Source organism: Jaculus jaculus, chromosome 9, assembly GCF_020740685.1.
Source record: "Jaculus jaculus isolate mJacJac1 chromosome 9, mJacJac1.mat.Y.cur, whole genome shotgun sequence".
Classification (NCBI taxonomy): domain Eukaryota; kingdom Metazoa; phylum Chordata; class Mammalia; order Rodentia; family Dipodidae; genus Jaculus; species Jaculus jaculus.
Genome location: NC_059110.1, coordinates 133,822,016 through 133,841,515, shown reverse-complemented (window position 1 = coordinate 133,841,515; position 19,500 = coordinate 133,822,016).

Below are 19,500 nucleotides of genomic sequence, written 5' to 3'. Positions count from 1 at the left end.
GCCTACAACGCCAAAGGACCTCCTTGGTTCGATTTCCCAGGACCCATGTAAACCAGATGCATAAGGTGGCACATGCATCTGGAGTTTGTTTGCAATGGCTGGAGGCCATCCTCTCTCTTTCTCTCTCTTCATGTGTCTTTCTCTCAAATAAATAAATAAAAATAAAGTATATTTTTAAAAAAGCAAACCTTTCCCATCCCGGCCTCTCAGTTCAGTGGGGAGGGTGACTGCTTCCCTATAGAGAGGACCACCAAGGAAGAAACGGCTGACCACGGGATGTGTCCCTTGCCGCCCAGCCTGAGATGTCCTTATATGATATATAGAGAGGACCACCAAGGAAGAAACGACTGACCACGGGATGTGTCCCCTGCCACCCAGCCTGAGATGTCCTTACATGATATAGAGAGAGGACCACCAAGGAAGAAACGACTGACCACGGGATGTGTCCTCTGCCGCCCAGCCTGAAGTGTCCTTATATGATATAGGGAGAGGACCACCAAGGAAGAAACGACTGACCACGGGATGTGTCCCCTGCCGCCCAGCCTGAAGTGTCCTTATATGATATAGAGAGAGGACCACCAAGGAAGAAACGACTGACCACGGGATGTGACCCTGCTGCCCAGCCTGAAGTGTCCTTATATGATATAGAGAGAGGACCACCAAGGAAGAAACGACTGACCACGGGATGTGTCCCCTGCCGCCCAGCCTGAAGTGTCCTTATATGATATAGAGAGAGGACCACCAAGGAAGAAACGACTGACCACGGGATGTGACCCTGCTGCCCAGCCTGAAGTGTCCTTATATGATATAGAGAGAGGACCACCAAGGAAGAAACGACTGACCACGGGATGTGTCCCCTGCCGCCCAGCCTGAAGTGTCCTTATATGATATAGAGAGAGGACCACCAAGGAAGAAACGACTGACCACGGGATGTGTCCTCTGCCGCCCAGCCTGAAGTGTCCTTATATGATATATAGAGAGGACCACCAAGGAAAAAACGACTGATCACTGGATGTGTCCCCTGCCGCCCAGCCTGAAGTGTCCTTACATGATGCTCAGTCACACCCTCCCACCAGGGCTGGTCTTTCTTTTTTTTATTTATTTAATTAATTTATTTGAGAGAGACAGAGAAAGAGAGAGAGAAAATGAGCACACCAGGGCCTCCAGCCACTGCAAACGAACTCCAGATGTGTGTGCCCCCTTGTGCATCTGGCTTATGTGGTCCTGGGGAATCGGACCTGGGTCCTTTGGCTTTGCAGGCAAACGCCTTAACCGCTAAGCCATCCCTCCAGCCCTGGGGCTGGTCTTTCCGTATGCCCTGACTGTACAGGCTGGGCCACCACTCTCTGCATGGGCTCCAGAGACCCCACAGCTTGCTTGGCTCCAAACCAAATGGCTCCTGTTTTTCATGGTCACACCAGGCCTTGGGGCTCCAAAGTCATCGTCGTCTTCTCTTCCTCCTCTTTTTTTTTTCAAGGTAGGGTTTCACTCTAGTCCAGGCTAACCTGGGATTCACTATGTAGTCTCAAGGTGACCTTGAACTCATGGTGATTCTCCTACCTCTGCCTCCTGAGTTCTGGGATTAAAGGTGTGTGCCACCATGCCTGGCCCAAAGTCTTCTTTTACTCTTGGTGGCTGGACATGTCACACTGCTGCATCCAAACCATAGCTTCTTGTCCTCAATTTCTCGGCTCCTCCTGGCCATCGAACCACTACTCCCAACCCGCACCTTCCGCATCTTTCACTGCGCCTGTCACCTGAGCCGCTTAACCTGCCCCTGCACGTTGGCTACCTGTGTGGCACTTCCATGCCATTGCTTGTACCTGTTCTACTAAGAACAATTGTCCTTCCTTTGCCCACTTGACTCCCTCTGGCCAGGCTCTGGGACCCAGCCACAGGAGGCACCTCAACTCTCCCGGGGTGTGGTGGTTTGATTCAGGTGTCCCCCATAAACTTAGGTGTTCTGAATGCTAGGTTCCCAGCTGATGGATATTTGGGAATTAATGCCTCCTGGAGGGAGTGTATTGTTTGGGGCGGGCTTAAGGGCTTTATAGCCAGGTTCCCCATGCCAGTGTTTGGCACACCCTCCTGTTGCTGTGGTCCATCTTATGTTGGCCAGGGGATGATGTCCACCTTCTGCTCATGCCATCGATTTCCCCTGCCATCGTGGAGCTTCCCCTCGAGCCTGTAAGCCAAATAAACCTCTTTTTCCCAGAAGCTGCTCTTGGTTGGGTGATTTCTACCAGCAATGCGAACCGGACTGCAACACGGGGCAATGTGCGCCCTCATTCCAAGCATCCATCATCAGATCCATTTCCCCTTCGTGCCTACCCTACCCATTTGCATTTGTTATAGTTGCCATCTCTCTCCTCCACTGGACTCTGAGCTCCTTGTGGGCAAAGCACAGCTGCCATCTTCCTCGGCTCCCGAAAAGGTGCTTGCTTCTCTTTGCCTTCCTTTCTTCTTTCCTCTCTTCTTTCACCTTCAGTCAATATTCATTCAGTCCTACCATGTGCCAGATTGAATGCTAGGAGTTGCCAGGGGTAAGCAAAAAAACTTTCCTGAAGCTTATAATCTAGTAAGAGGCATAGATAACCAAGTCCTTATATGATTAATCACAAGGCTGCTTACCTATGTGATGGTCTTTGGAGTCCCTCGCCTGCCTTAGGAGCACCTGCTTGTGAGTTCTAAGTGGCTCAATGCAAAGCTGCCCTGGCAATCTGCATTGTGCTGGCTGACCTCTCTGGCCATCCATGTAGCTGGGGCAGTTTCAACCTGCATGCTTTTATGAAGGAGGGCTCACTATGGCCCAGGCTGACCTGGAATTCACTATGGAGTCTCAGCCTTGAACTCACAGTGATCCTCCTACCTCTGCCTCTGCTGGGATTTAAGGTGTGAGTCACTGTGCCCGGCTCCCTTGCTCAGACTCATTCGCTGTGCGTACATAGAAACGTTGTGAGGGGAGGGTGTTTGCCTGTGGGATGGTGTGCATAAGCAGGTGGAGAAGGCCAGGGCCCCCCTGTCTCGGGCAGGTCTTTATTTACATGTTATTTATGGGTTCGCCTCATTATGGGGAGAGGTGAGAAGCCATCAAGTTCTAACCTGTGGTTGGAAGCCTGAAGGAAAGAAGTTGGGCTTCTAGATGCTTCCAGAAAGGTTAACACGATGGTCAATGAGAGAACAAAAAAGCCCAGGCAGGAACGTGGGTCCCTGAAGGGGTCAGGTGGTGGCCATCTCGCTGCAATGACCTCAGGGGCAGTGACACCTCTATTGAGGCGCTAACTACGGAGACTAGCCAGCAGCCAGCCCGAGGCCACCTTGTGTTCAGTCCGCTGCAGCGCTGGGCGGCTCTGTCTAAACCTGGGCTGGGCATTGGTTGTCTTGGTAACTCAAGATCATGATGTTTCTCTCCATCCATTCTTCATGGCCTGCAAATCAGCCCCCAACATATGGAGAAGCCTGGCTCTGCCGTCTTAAGTGTCGCCACCGAGATCGCCCACACAACCAGCACTTGCTTACTGGGCACCTTATGTCCCCTGTTTCCCCCCAAACTGCCAGGTGGCAATGTCGTAATAAAGCTGACAGACCTCAGCCACTCTACGCCCATCTCTGCTGTCCGCTGAACTGCAGCGGGCCGGGGGTACGGACAAGCATAATGAAGCTGCCGCATCCAGAAGCGGCCGAGAGCCCCACGGGACTACGCCCTACCTACGGCAGCGCCTGCCTCTGCCTCTGGGTCACAGTCCTCTGCTTTGCTCTGTAATAACCAGGAGGGTCAGACCACCTGTCCAGACCCCGTGCAATTCTCATGGAGGCTCTACACATGAGGTCACTGGATGATGTGCAGGAGTCCTTAAGTCCCCCAAGACAAGTGCCAGGAAACCTACCAATTGGGTAATTAGGCTTTCCCCGACCCCTCAACCCTTGAGGGAGCAGACATGGACTTCAGCCACCCTCCCCAGAGCAGCGGAAGCACCGGGCGCCGCGGGGGTCCGCGGGTGGAATGTGGCGGTGGTGGGTGCTGGGATAGAGGGATCGGCTGACAGATCTAAGGCTGCCGCAAGCCACTAGGTCTCTATGGGGCAGCCTGCTGGCCTCCCTCCTGTGGAATGACAGCCCAGCTCCCCCTCACCTGGCGTTTAATCTTTAATGCAGCCCCAGCTGCCCTCGGGCAGGACCCATCAACCCACCGCTCTGATAAAAGCGATAATTAGCTCTTTTTCAACTTTTCCCTACTCCCCCCCACACACATCCACTGTGATGTGTGAGCATTGGGAGGATTCCAGCTAATGGTCCTGCCCTCAGCCAATTCCCTGGGCGACTGTGCAGGCCGGAATGCGCGGGGTCATTAGCTGGGCCTCCCGGGCAGGGGCCTGGGCTTGGGACGTGCTAGCCTGCCTGCTTTGGGATGTCCCGGCCACCAGGAGCTCCCAGCCTCAGCAAAGCAGACCTGCCCAGACCTGTTGGGTCCTACCTTCCTCCATAGCAGCCCCTGCCTGCATCACAGCAGAGTCCACTGGAAGGTGGCCTGAGGCTCCCGTGGGGCCAAGCAGGGAGGACACAGGGCCATCCATCCCCAGGCATCGCGCTGTTCCCAGGGCAGGGAGCCCAGCCTGGGTTCAGCCACCGGTCAACGCAGAGGCCGCTGACTGGGATGCCCTGCCTCCTCAGGCCATCCATGACTTATAATAACTAACTTGTGCACAGCGCCTGTCCCTGAAAACACTGCATCCGAATCGTTCAGCCCAGGGCTTCAGCATGCAGGCTGAGGAGCTGAGCTGAGCCCAGCAAATCCCAGCCTCTCCATGGGTGTTGATGGGAGATGGCTGTCTGCCACGGCTCCTCCATGAGGTGAGGATGGCTACGACGGTGCCCACCTTGCAGATGGCATGAGGTTGGACAGAGCTGATGCACGTGAGGTGCCCAGCTCATCCTTGCACTCAGTTCCCCACCATGCTCCATGCTCTTGGCTTCCTTGATGACCTCTGGGTTGTAGGGGTTCAGAAGAGCTGTCTTTCCTAGAGTTTCTTTACTTTGTATTCCTTCAATATTTTTTATTTACTTATTTGCAAGCAGAGAGATAAAGAGAAGAGAGACAGACAGAGAGAATGTATGTGCCACTTTTTTTTTTTTTTTTTTTTTTTTTTTTTTTTTTTTGCATCTGGCTTTATGCAGGTCCTGGGATCTCAAGCCCAGGTCATTAGGCTTTGCAGACAAGCTGCGTTAATGGCAGAGCCATCTCCCCAGGCCCTTTTAGTAGTAAATTGACTTGTCTGTCCTCACAGCAGCTTTGCACACAGGTCCTCTTGTTCCCGTTTTGTACAGGAGTTGCTAATAAGTGACACGGGTGACAACTGTGCTCTTCCCAGGCACCTGCCTTGTCAGAAAATGTCTGTTGCTGGAGAACCCTCAGCCTCACCACAGGTGCCCAAGGACAGAGGAGAAGGTGTCAAAATGGAGCTCAGCTTGAGCATGCGGGCCAGGGTACACAGCAACCCAGTCCCCACCATGCCCTGGTTTTCTCGAAGAGGCAGAAAGGACAGCTTGGTGCCCAGGTCATGAGCCTCCATCTTGGTCACATATGTTCTGCCTCTGCTTCCCCATCCTCAGACTGCGTGCTGCTCCTGTGGCATCTTTCCCCCTGCAAGGCAGCCCCTTTTCACTCACTGTCCCCTGTTCCTCTTAGACTGCAGTGTCTAGTTGGGAAAGGAGTGTGTGGAGAGAGAGAGAGTGACAGAGAGATTGAGATTCAAGCATTGGCCTGGGAATTGCTGAGGGCAGGTTCCATTATCTAGGGGTGCCCTGGACCACCTCCGGGTCTCACCATGGCTTTGCAACTTCAAGTGAAATTCTCGACTGTGACTCCCCTAGAGGTTCCTGCAGAACACTCAAAAGCCACTTGGTAAATTCCAGATGAGGTCAAACAGACGAACAGGGGACTTCAGAAGAGAACGAGCTACGCTGAGCATTGCGGAAGGCTCCTGCAGACAATTTGTAGCTTCTTCCTCCCCTCCACCTCCCCTCTCCTTTTCTTTTCCTTTCCTAGCCAGTCCCAATAGTGGCCCAGTGCCATGCAGCTGCAATCTTGGGGGCACATCATTAATATCATGGGCTCACCGGCATCCAGATGGCACACAGAAACAGAAAGTGGCTGCCCAGGACCTGGGGTGGGGGAGGTGTGAGGTGACTGCTAATAGGTACGGGGGATTTGAGGACGTAGTAAACTGGACACTGGTGATTGTAGTATAGCTCTGTTGAGATACTAAAAATGGGATTGTGTACTTTCTTTTTTTAAGAAATAATTTTTAAATTTTACTTATTTATTTATTTGAGAGGGGGAAAGAGAGAGAGAGAGGATGGGTGCGCCAGGGCCTCAAGACACATACGCCCCCTTGTGCATCTGGCTTACATGGGTCCTGGAGAATTGGACCTGGGCCCTTTGGCTTTGTAGGCAAGTGCCTTAACCGCTAAACCACCCCTCCAGCCCGTCCACTAACATATTTATAACTGAACACCATGTACAGGTCAAGCTCCGTCCTGTTGCCCCTAAGATACGTTGAGGATCGAGACAGTTTAAAATCTTGTCCTCAAGTTTGCATTCGTGGGGGAGATAGGTAACAAAAGATAAAATCTACTGACAAGACATTTTTTGACCAGTGATAATGTAAATTATAGCACATAAATGTGGAAGAGTTGGGCTGGAGAGATTGGCTTAGCAGTTAAGGTGCTTGCCTGCAGAGCCAAAGGACCCAGGTTTGATTTCCCCACGTAAACCAGATGCGCAAGGTGGTACATGTGTCCAGATTTCATTTGCGGCTGCTGGAGGCCTTGGCACACCCATTCTCTCTCTCTCTCTCTCTCTCTCTGCCTCTTTTTATCTCTTAACTAAATAAATTAAATTAATGTGGAAGAGTGAGTTTAGGTATAAAGCAAGGTTTTAGCTGGGGGTGGTGGTGTACACCTTTAATCCTAGCACTTGAAAGGTAGGAGGATTGCTGTGAGTTCAAGGCCACCCTGAACACTACATAGTGAAATATATATTTTAATTTATATATATTTTTATATATTATATATAAATATAATATATATAATGTATGTCATATATTATATATTTTTATATATTATATTATATTTATTTATATATTATTCACATATATACACACACATATATACATATACATATACATATATACATATATATATATATATATATATATATATATATATATATATATACACATACACATATATATATAGTTTTACAAATCAACAACAAAAACTCACCACAACTGACTTCTGAGCTAAGACAGGAGGAAAGGGTTGAAGTAAAGGGGTCTGGCCCATAAGCCTAGTTCATTTAAACCCAGCAAAGTGTTGGAATGGCTCAGGTAGAGGTGACTAGGGTAACAGAAGCAAACAGTAAAACCAAGAGGGTGTCTGGGCCTATAACACAGAGCCATTAGTTCTGTGCAAAGGACTTGATTTTGGCTCTGGGAAGTTTCTAGGCCTCTTATGGGAGGGACAACCACATAGAGAATTCCAAGGGATGTGTCTAGTCATGGCGACTGAGTAAGGCTGAGCCATTTCCCACAAATCCTTTGGTTCCCTCCATGCTATCCAGGTGCCAATGGACGTAGACTGGATGGAGCAGGACCTTTCCATGGGGTTCCTCCTGGTTCCTGTGACGAATCCCGCTGGCTGCGCAGCCGAACTAACCCCCCGAGCGCTGCCCTCTGAAGCCTTTCCCTTCCCCACAGACCACATAAGCTCAGGCGGCATTTCCCTGTGCTGAGTTCAACCTCGGTCTTCAACTATAAATTGCTGATGAAGAAACAGAGACTCACAGACACCTGCTCATGCAAAAATTGTGGGAAATGGATCTGGGGGAGTCTGTGTTGGACAGGGGAGATGTACTGGAATTGACGTCTCTTTGAAGATGTGGGGTTCAGAGGAATGCAGTGGAAATCTAGATGAGGGAAATGTGTGTGTGTGTGTGTGTGTGTGTGTGTGTGTGTAATATTGGGACACAGGGAGAGACAAAATGCGCTAGCAGGAAGTTTTTACTTGATCAAGTTTTAACAACAAACACACAGCAGTTTGTGGCTAAGCAGACAGTCCAGCAGGGAAAACAAACAGGCAGAGCAGGGGTCTCAGGGAGACATGCTGCTTCTGAGCCAAGGAAGAAACACAAAACACACCGTCTTTTGTGTGGTTGCCAACAGACACTACTGGTAGCCAAGTCAATGGGCAGCCAGTTCCCCTTTCTTGATAAGAGCCCTGGTTTTTTCTTTTTTGTTTTTTAGTTTTGAGGCAAGCCCAACAGACTGGCCTTTTTTTTTTTAATGCAAGAGAGAGAGAGAGAATTGGTGCGCCAGCACCTCCAGCCACCATAATCAAATTCCAGATACATGTGCTACCTTGTGCACATGTGCAGTGTTGCACACTTATGTCACCTTGTGTGTCCGGCTTACGTGGGATCTAAACAATAGAACATGGGTCATTAGGCTTTGCAGGCAAACGTCTTAACTGCTAAGCCTGAGCCCTGGTTTTGATCATGAACCTAACCTCCCTTGGGAAGTCATCCCTCTCCCCCAGCTCAGGATAAATCCTGACTTGCCTAAGCCAGGTGTGGCCGTTGCTTTTCCTTTGCCAAGGATACTAGAGGGGCTGTGGCGCACGCTAGGCAAACAGAGCTAGGGGAGCGTGTAGTGACTGTGGGATCGGCTTCTAAAGGGGTCACAAGAAGAATCAATCTTTGCCTTTTATGCTTTGGTTATTTTCAGTGTTGACCTGAAGTTTCCAAATGTGTTGCAACCAACTTTACATCATGAGGCGACCTGCTAGGTCTTGAAGGGTAGTTAGACAGAAAGATAGAAAACAAATCTGAATTCTCAGTGACACCATCAAGTCCCAGGTGGTATAGTGGGATCCTTTCTACCTCTAGCCTTCTTGTTTTGGGAGACATATCCCTGCTTTTTTGTTTTGTTTTGTTTTTCGAGGTATGATCTAGCTCAGGCTGACCTGGAATTCACTATGTATGCCTCAGCAGTTAAGGCACTTTCCTGAAAACCTGAGGACTCTGGTTTGATTCTTCAGTACTCACATAAAGCCAGATGACAAGGTAGCACATGTGTCTGGAGTTTGTTTGCAGAGGCAAGAAACTGGTGTGCCCATTCTCCCACTCTATCTCTATCTCATAAATAAATAAATAAAAGTACTTTTTTAAAAAAATCTTTAAAAATACATTGAAAATCCTAGCACAGTGACTCGCTTGTAATCTCAGCCTTAAAGAAGGGGATAGGTGCATTCCCAGGGTTCACTGCCAGTCAGTCAAGCCTAACTGACATTCTATACCAGTGGGAGAGCCTGTCTCAAAAAAGGTAGATGAGCCAGGCGTGGTGGCGCACGCCTTTAACCCTAGCACTTGGGAGGCAGAGGTAGGAGGATCACCATGAGTTCAAGGCCACCCTGAGACTACATAGTGAATTCTAGGGCAGCCTTGGCTAGAGTGAGACCCTACCTCGAAAAACCAAACAAAAAAAAAAAAAAGTAGATGAGGGCTGGAGAGATGGCTTAGCAGTTAAGCATTTTCTTGTGAAGCCTAAGGACCCTGGTTTGAGGCTCCATTCCCCAGGACCCACGTTAGCCAGATGTACAAGGGGACACACGCATCTGGAGTTTGTTTGCAGTGGCTGGAGGCCCTGGTGTGCCCATTCTCTCTCTGTCTATTTGCCTCTTTCTGTGTCTGTCACTTTCAAATATGTAAATAAAAATTAAAAAATTTTAAGTTTCTTTTTTAAAAAAGATAGATGAAGCTGGGTGCGGTGGCGCACACCTTTAATCCCAGCACTCGGGAGGCAGAGGTAGGAGGATTGCCATGAGTTCAAGGCCACCCTGAGACTACATAGTGAATTCCAGGTTAGCCTGAGCTAAAGTGAGACCCTACCTCGAAAAACCACACACACACAAAAAAAAGCAAGCAAACAAACAACAACAAAAAACAGTGGATGGCACCTGAGGAATGATATCTGATGCTGTGCTCTGGTCTCAACAGGCATGCATTTCTGCACACACATGAACACACATGTGTGCACTGATGTACACACACACACACACACACACACACACACAACTAGTTCTAGAGTCTTGTTTTTGTTTTTTTGGTTTCCAAGGTAGGGTCTCACTCTAGCCCAGGCAGACCTGGAATTCACTATGTAGTCTCAGGGTGGCCTCGAACTCACAGCAATCCTCCTACAGCTGCCTTCTAGGTGCTGGGATTAAAGGCGTGTGCCACCATGTCTGGCTAGTTCTAGAGTGTTGGAACACGTCTCTACTTGTCCCAAAGCCTGTTTCTACAGGAAACAAAGAGGAACATTACACAGGCCTTAGTGAGATGAGCTTCTTAGCCAGCCTCTGTCACAGAATCCAGGCGTCGCTGTGAAGATGGTGCTTAGAGTAACTGACCCTGGCAAGTGTAGCCAACAGCTAGAAGGCAGTGTTGTCTTGCAGGGTAATAAGTTGATTCCTTTTGTAAATACCAAATACAAACGAGAGCGCAAGCTCTGGTGCAGGGCCAGCATCTGCAGCCCATGACCTTGACTCTTGGTCAATGGATACCAACAGCTAAGCCATCGTTCTAAAAGCCTCGTGTGTATGCAGACAGGATCGTGTCACTGCGGGTGTGTGGGCCCAGCCCTCCCTGTCCGCAGGGTCCTCCGAGGGACCTGCCCCAGCGCGAAGGAAAGCCCCCGCCCAGCAGGGATGGCGCAGCCGGGCCATCTTTCCACAGCATCTGGGAGGAACAGGCGGGCCGGATGTGGGCCCTGACCTTCTCCCTTCCTCCTACAGAGGAAGCTCCTCCTGCGCCACCTTTGTGCTGCCCCTGGGCGTCACAAATCCTTCCCAGCCTGTCATTCCCTTCCTGAGCAGTGCAGCAGCTCGCCCAGCCCGGCCGGGAAGGCGCTCCCAGGCATCGGATCAGGGCTGACAAGTAGGCAAAGGCCTCTCCGAGCAAGGCCCCTGCCTCTCCCATAAGAAAACACACAGGGTCAGCAAGGACTTCCCTGAACTAATGGGACAGCCTTGGCCCAAGGCCTGCCGGGGCCAGCTGATGAGTGATGAGTATCTCACGTCCAAGGGCCTGGTAGAGACATTTCACTTAACAAAACATACCTGTAGCACATGCCATGACTATGAACAACTGTCAACCTCCTGACAACCGTTTGAGGAAGGTGCGGCCATCATGCCCAGTGTGTGGATGAGAAGGTAGAGGCACAGGGAGATGAAGCACCTTACCCGAGGTCTCCCAGCAAGGACATGGCAGGGCCCAGTTTGGATTCAGGGTCAGAAATGCAACTTTGCCTCCCAAAGGTCCAAAAGCAAAAGCAGTGCTTGTGTGCCTGGGTGTGCTAAGTGCTGCCACAGGGTACTGCCTGGGACTCACTGGTTGGGAGATTAGCAGTGAGGACCACTGGAGACTCAACTGTGGTGTTTCCAACGGAAACAGGATGAAAGGAGACAGAGGGATAAACTCCTCTAATGGCTGCATCAACTCTGTGTGAAGCCAGGTATTGTGAAACGCAGGATTTCATTCACTTCACATGCATGCACGCACACACACGAAACCCGTAAGGAAACTAGAGGCCAGAGCAGTCAAACAAGTTGCTCAAGCACTGGTCTAACTGAGGTCTCTCTGCTGGCAAAGCCAGGTGTCTTTCTGCAATGCAAAACTATACTAAGAGCACTTGCCAACGGAGGAAAGAGGGTGGGGTCCAGATCACTTTAGTAGCACTCCAATGTTCACAAGAACCAGGAGGCTAAAAAAGCCAACATGTGAACCCAGGCTTTCTGACACCTCTGCGAGCAACTTCTAAGGCTTGGGGTCCCCTTGCCCCACTGTTCTCAGGACAGCAGCTGTCCACAGAAGCCTGAAACGATAGACTACACTGAAATCTAAGTATGTCATGTTTTCCTTATACTGATATGCCGGTAACGTGATCGTTTATAATTGTTTCTCTGCCTTTTGGTTAAGATTAAATGAAGCTTATGGCCAGGCGTGGTGGCGCACGCCTTTAATCCCAGCACTCGGGAGGCAGAGGTAGGAGGATTGCAGAGAGTTTGAGGCCACCTGAGACTACTTAGTGAATTCCAAGTCAGCCTGAGCTACAGTGAGACCCTACCTCGAAAAACCAAAAAAAGAAAAAAAGATTAAATGCAGTTTAGTTTATAAATTAGTAAGAGATGAACAATATCTAAACATAAAACAAAAGCAATTAAGACACTATGCTGTAAGAAAGGTGAGTTAAAGTAAAGCGTAAAGTATCTCTAGAATCTTCTTCTTAATATTTTTGGGGTCATGGTTGGCTAACAGAAACTGAAGTCATAAAAAGTAGCATAAAAGGCCAGGTGTAGTGTCACACACCTCTAATTCTAGCACTCAGGAGGCAGAGGTAGGAGGATCACTGTGAGTTCAAGGCCATCCTGAGATCACATAGTGAATTCCAGGTCAGCCTGGGCTACAGTGAGATCCTCCTCGAAAAATCAAACAAACAAAAAAAGTAGCATAAAAGAGCTGGAGAGATGGCTTAGTGGTTAAGGCACTTGCCTGCAAAGCCAAAGGACCCAGGTTCAATTCCCCAGAACCCACATAAACCAGATGTACAAGGTGGCACATGTGTCTGGAGTTTGTTTGCAGTGGCTGGAGGCCCTGGCGCACCATAATCTCTATCTGTCTCTTTCTTCCTCTCTCCCTCTCTCTCAAATAAAAACAATAAAATAAAATATTTTTATAAAAGAAAGTAGCATACAAAACAAGCATCCAGGCTCCTGTGGTTGTTTGCTCTTGAGTTTTAGAACTGGCAGGTACACAGGCCAGGCTTGGTGGGAAGGATGGTCCATTGGTCTTTGTTCTTGTCCAAGGGAACTTTCTTATTTTCCAACCCACCTCCTGGTCTAAGCAAGGCTTTGGGGACCCTCAGTGGAACTCAGCTGACCTAAAAAACAGGGAAAAAAGGGTAATAATGATTACCCCAAGGTGTATGCAATTTTTTTTCTTTTGCTTTGTTTTGATTTTTTGTTTTTCAAGGTAGGGTCTCACTCTAGCTCAGTCTGACTTGGAATTCACTATGTAGTCTCAGGGTGGCCTTGAACTCACAGCAATCCTCTGCCTCCTGAGTTTTTCTTTTTTAAAAAAATATTTATTTGAGAGAGAGGGGGGAAGGAGAGAGAGAGAGAGAGAGGAAGAGGCAGATTGAGAGAGAATGGGGCACCAGGACCCCCAGCCACTGCAAATGAAGTCCAGGTACATACGCCCCCTTGTGCATCTGGGTTACGTGGATACTGGGGAATCAAGCACCTTAACCACTAAGCCATCTCTCCAGTCCATGGATGCTATTTTCTTTTATTTTTCAAGGAAGGGGTCTCACTGTGGTCCAGACTGACTTAAAATTCATTCTGTAGACCTAGGCTGGCCTCCAATTTAGGGCTACCCTCCTACCTCAGCCTCCCAAGTGCTGGGACTAAAGGTGTGCACCACCACACCCTACTTTGTATGCTATTTTCTTGAAAACAGGGACTGACAAAAAGGCCTCACCAATTTCTATTTCGCCCTGGGCCTCCTAACCACAGTTCCATTTGGGGATGGGGGGGCAGACCGGGGGGCCAGCCCAGCCGGAGTTGCTAGCGCCCTAATCCCCCTCCAGTGGAATGTGCCCCATCCCAGCAGGCTGAGGTTCTGGGGGGGGTGAGCTCTAGAAGGCCCCTTGCACAAGGCAGGCTATGGCCTTGCTATTTGACGGTTCTTGATGGATGAGCCCCGACCCTCCCGTAGAGCCTCAAACCCCCCTCCTCCCAGGCCCCCCTCACTCTGTGAGGTCTGGTTGTGCGAGGAAGCCTGTCAGTGTCGGGACACGTTGGCCCGATGGCCTGCAGCAGGGAAGAGGCTTCTGAGGGACGCCTGTCGTCTGGCCCTCTCCTCAGAGAGCTCCTCTCGCCCCACGCCTCAGGGACTGGGGTCTTGGCTTTCAAAGCTGCAAAATTATCGCCATTAGTGTAACATGTCTCCTGGAGGGAGACCTCAGAGTAGAACATAGGAGGCAGAGGCCCCCCCAACTCCTGGCCTAGACAATCAGGGGTTATAGCTGCCTTATTGGGGGTCAAGTGTTGAGGAGGAAAGGACACAGACCAGCTCGGGGTTGCTGTTGAATGGGGGTGTTTGCCCCAGGGCTGGGGGCTGTTAGACCACCCCAGGATGCCAAGCCTGCTAGGGGTTGGTCTGTGCCCCTCTGCAGCCCCTGAACCCTGCTGAAGGCGTCATGTTGGAACCTGTGGAGGTCAGCAGCGGGGAGAGAAGAGCCAGGTTTCTGCAATGATGGGCACCTGTGCTGCACCAAATGCGGTGCCTCTTACATTTTGTGCTTTGGGGTCCCTCGCTCCCATTCGCACCCTGAAGCCTCCCTTAATTCCAGCATGAACCGTGCCTTGATTGTCCCCCTACCCCATCCTGAGGCTCTGGCAGCCCTGACACCTCAGAGGGGCTCCCAGGCCAGGGCTCCGTGGAGTCTGGAGAACATAGGCCTCGGCTTGTGCCTCAGTTTGCGCATGCCCCGGGAGCGGGGAGACTGTGCTCACAGAAGCCAAGGGTGTGCTGCAGGCCAGTGCCGTCCGTCCGGCAGATGTGAACTGCAGACAGCTCTGGAAGACATACTGAAAAGAAAGGGCCTTGGAGTGTGGCTCAATGGTGGAAAGATCGAGAAATTAGGGGCTGGGGAAATGACTCAGCAGGTAAGAGCATTTTCTGCACAAGCTTGAGGGCCTAGGGGGCTTAATTTGCTGTGGGTTCGCGTCCCCAGCACCCATGGGAACAGCTGGATATAGACTGACATGCTGCAGCCCGTTCCTGTGGGAGGTGGAGGCCGAAGAGCCCCTGGGACGCACTGGTCAGCCAATCGGGCAAAAACCCGGCGGCTCAGCTCCACCTTCAGGAAACAAACAGATGAGCGATAAAGGAAGAGACCCAGTGTTCTCCTGTGGCCTCTGCACATGCATGTGCCACACACACACCCCACACAACATCCTACCCACGCCACACACACAAACGTGGGCAAAAACGTGAAAAAAAACGAGTGAAATTAATTTTAGTAATAGGTTTTCTTTAACCCCATGCAACCAGAGTGTTACTGTTTCAACATGCGTCCGCAGAAGTGTTAAACTGTTATTTTACATGTTGTGCCCCAAACACCTTTACAAAGAGAAGGTGTGTGTCTCTTCAGAAGCCAGGCTGTAGTGCAGTACACTTACAATACACCCCCGTTTGCGCGGGTGTTCGGCAGTCACTTGTGGCTATCGCCAGAGTCCTGGCAGTGTGGCTTCGGCACTGTTACTCAGGCTGTGACTTCAGGTACTTTACTCGGCTCCTTGGAGACTGTTCTTTCTTCTATAAATTTAGGTACCTGCTCGCTAATACTAAGGGCTCGTAAGGAATAAATAAGACTTTATTTCTTTTTTAAAAAAAAATTTATTTATTTGACAGAGAAAGAGGGAGGGAGGGAGAGAGAGAGAGAGAGAGAGAGAGAGAGAGAGATAGAGAGAGAGAATGGGCATGCCAGGACCTCCAGCCACTGCAAACGAACTCCAGACGCGTGTGCCCCCTTGTGCATTTGGCTAACGTGGGTCCTGGGGAATCGAGCCTAGGTCCTTTGGCTTTGCAGGCAAATGCCTTAACCACCAAGCCATCCTTCCAGCTCAATACTTTCTTTTTTTTTTTTTTTTTTGAGAGGTGGGGTCTCACTCTAGCCCAGGCTGACCTGGAATTCACTATGTAGTCTCAGGGTGGCCTCAAACTCATGGTGAATTCTGCCTCCTGAGTGCTGGGATTAAAGATGTGTGCCACCACACCCGGCTCAAGACTTTTCTTTTCTTCAGGTCTTACACATGCTAAGCAAGTACTCTACCACTGAGCCACGTCCACAGCCCCAAATCATTACTATTAAGTACCCTGAGATGCTTCTCAGCCAGTCCCTAGAGTATAAGCTAACCTGCTGAATAAAAGACCACCACCTTCTTTCCCTCTGCCTCCTCAGACCTCTCTCTCCAAGACTGCCACATGGACCCTGCTCTGAGGGGCTTTTTCTTGTCAGGGAGGGCTTTCTAGATTCTAAGCTGGGCATTGTCAATGCCTAAAGATCATGGGACTCATTTAGCAAGAGAAAAAGCCAGACCTTTGCCCTGGCCCCACTCACAGGGGAGGAGGTTGTTCAGGAATTCCCTTTCCCTCACTCAGGACTGCTGGTATGGGTCCAACTCCCCTATGACCTGGGGACACATTAGCCAGTGATAAGTGGACTTTCCAGCACCTTTTATCCTGTTTACAATACACTGGCTTTCCTTAGGCAGGACCCTTCTCCCCCTGCCTTGCTTCTGGCTGTTATGGCTACATGAGACAATTTATGGATGGGATCTCTATACAAGGCAGCTTCCTTGGAGACCCCATCCCACCTCTGCAGCACCCGGGGCAATATACCCTCCACCTGGTGGGTCCTGGGTGGGGGTAAGGATGCTTGTTTTCCTCTGCTCATTGCAGCGTCTGAATTCAGAATTCTGTCTCCTCAGCTTCAATCCGAAGGGTCTGAGCAAACCCAGAGGTAGCAAGGCCCTATTTCTCAGGCTCTGCTGGGGGATGACGAAGGCTACTGTTGCCAAGAGCAGAAGCCAGTCCAAAGGTGTCCTGTTGATCTGTTACAAGGCCATCTTTGAGTCCATGAGGCAGGATGATACAGCAGCAGCCTGGAGGGTGGCCTGTGACTGCAGACTGTCTCCTACCTCTACCCAGATTGAGCTACAAGTTAAGTGCTCTGTGGCTTCATGTCTTTGTGTAGACAAGCAGGGTGGCGATGCTGGCCCTGAGAGCACAGAATAAGAAGTGACCAGAAATGACCTTAAAGACAGGGGAGGCCTTTGTTTATTTACTTATTTATTTTCTGTACGTGTGCAAGTATGTGCATCCACCACGTGGCACTCCATCCACGTGCTTGCCTGTGGTGGCCCGAGCAGAATGTTGGATGTCCTGCTCCATCACTCTTCTGCATTTTTAAAAAATTATTTATTTATTTATTTATTTGAGAGCGGCAGACACAGAGAGAAAGACAGAGGGAGAGAGAATGGGCGCGCCAGGGCTTCCAGCCTCTGCAAACAAACTCCAGACGCGTACGCCCCCTTGTGCATCTGGCTAACGTGGGACCTGGGGAACCGAGCCTCAAACCGGGGTCCTTAGGCTTCACAGGCAAGCGCTTAACTGCTAAGCCATCTCTCCAGCCCTTTTTATTATTTTGAGAGAGAGAGAATGGGCGCACCAGGACCTTCAGCTGCTGTGAATGAACGCCAGATGCACGCGCCCCCTTGTGGCACATGTATGACATTGCCCATTTGCATCACTGCACCTGGCTATGTGGGTCCTGGAGATTCGAACATGAGTTCTCAGGCTTTGCAGGCAAATGCCTTAATTGCTAAGCCATTTCTCCAGCCCTTTTCCACCCATTTTTGAGACAGAATCTCTTAGTGATTCAGAGCTTCCTATCTTTTGTCACAATCTACAGTGATTCTCAGGTCTCTGCACTACAGGACTGGGATTTTAGACTCTATTTATGTGGGCCCTGGGATTCGAACTGGAGCAACCTCTCAGGCTTCCTCCAGTCTTCATGCTTGCACAGGAAGTGCTCTTAACTTCTGACCCATCTTTCCAGCCCCAGAGGGAATGTTTTATCCAGCACTCCATTGATTTCAAATTATGACTTTTTCAGCAGGAATAGCTCTGCTGCTGTTTTGTTTTTTGTTTTTTTTTTTGTCTTATTCTACAGTACTGGGGGTGGAACCTAAGGGCTTATGATGTGGGCAGTTTTCACTCAGCTAGAAATAAATTTTCAAATTACTTTGAGTTTCTGGAAACTCAAAGCCAAGCTAGGAAAGTATTTAGAATGAGCAGACTACATATAATCTATTAAAGGTGAAAGTTATATTTATTTTTGCAATTCTGAGGATTAAACCTAGGGCCTCTCATCTGCCAGGCAAACACTATTACTGCACTGCATCACCAGCCCATGGTGACAGATATTTAATAAGCCCCTGGCTCATAATGGATCCTGAGAAATACAGAAATGAAAGACACGTTTTCGGCCCTCAGGATGGTAGGCAGAGAATTGGGGCATCTGTTCTGGGTGCCAAGAGGGAGCAGCTGGTACTGGGGAGCAAAGAGAGGGGATCCAAGGAGGTGCTCCCCAAGAGACGTGAAGTTAGAACAGAAGCTTGAAGAACGAATGGGAATTCATCAGGCCTGAGGCAGAGGGAGAGGGTTGCAGATACAGGGAACAGTGTACGCAAAGGTCAGGAGACATAAAGGCCCTGTGGGGAGAGCTGCAATGACTTCAGTTGTGATGGGGAAGTAGCCAGTGAGGAGGGCTCTGTGTGCCAAGATGAGTGGGTACTGCCATGATCTGGAAGCACCAGGGAGCTACCAAATGGCTCATCTTGTACAAGACATGACATCTGTGTCTCCTGGGCAGTGCTGAAGGCTAAACAGGATTTGTAGAAAGTGGAGGAGGCAGCTGAAGAGTGATGAGGACTTTGCAACAGCTCTCACAATTCAGCAGGAGAAGCAAGAAATAGTGACAGTGGAAATCACTCCATATGGTCTGCTTGAGATGGCCAAAAACATACAGACCCACGTGGTACCAGAGGTGAAAATTAAGTTTCATCAAGGTGGCAAATGGGTGGATTAGAACTCTTTATTTTGTTGTTTTGAAACTGTATCAATATGTAGCCCAAGTTGGTCCTGAACTCATGATCCTCCAGCCTCTGCCTCCCAAGGGCCGGGATGAGAGCTCTGTATTACTATTACTGACAGGAGTCCTTTTCAGCAGATGTGCTTCACATTCATCACCCCACAACATGGGAAGAGAGAAGCTAAGTGTGAAGTGGTGTTCTAAATCCTGGAACTCAACAGCTGTGGAATTCCACATATTCAAGTAGGAGATAACATGAAGTCATCATAATGACTGTGGCGGTTTGATTCAGGTGTTCCCCATAAACTTAGATGGCCTGAATGCTAGGCTCCCAGCTGATGGCAATTTGGAAATTAAAGCCTCCTGGAGGCGGTATTGTTGGGGGTGGGCTTCTGGGTGTTATCACCTGCTTCTTGCCAGTGTTTGGCACACTCTCCTAGTACTGTTGTCCACCTGATGATGTTGGCCAGGAAGTGACGTCCACCTGCTCATGCCATCATGGAGCTTCCCCTCCAGTCTGTAAGCCAAAATAAACCCTTCCCCCGCCCCCTCTTCCCCCAAAGCTGCTCTTGGTCGGGTATTTTCAGCCAGCATTGGGAACCGGACTGCATCAATGACTTTCCTCAAACACTATTTTGTTCCATCGGCTGAAGCGCAAACCTCTCCAGGGTTACAAGGTGGAGACAAGCCACCTTATTTGTGGCTTCAGCGGCTCACTAGCCTGGCT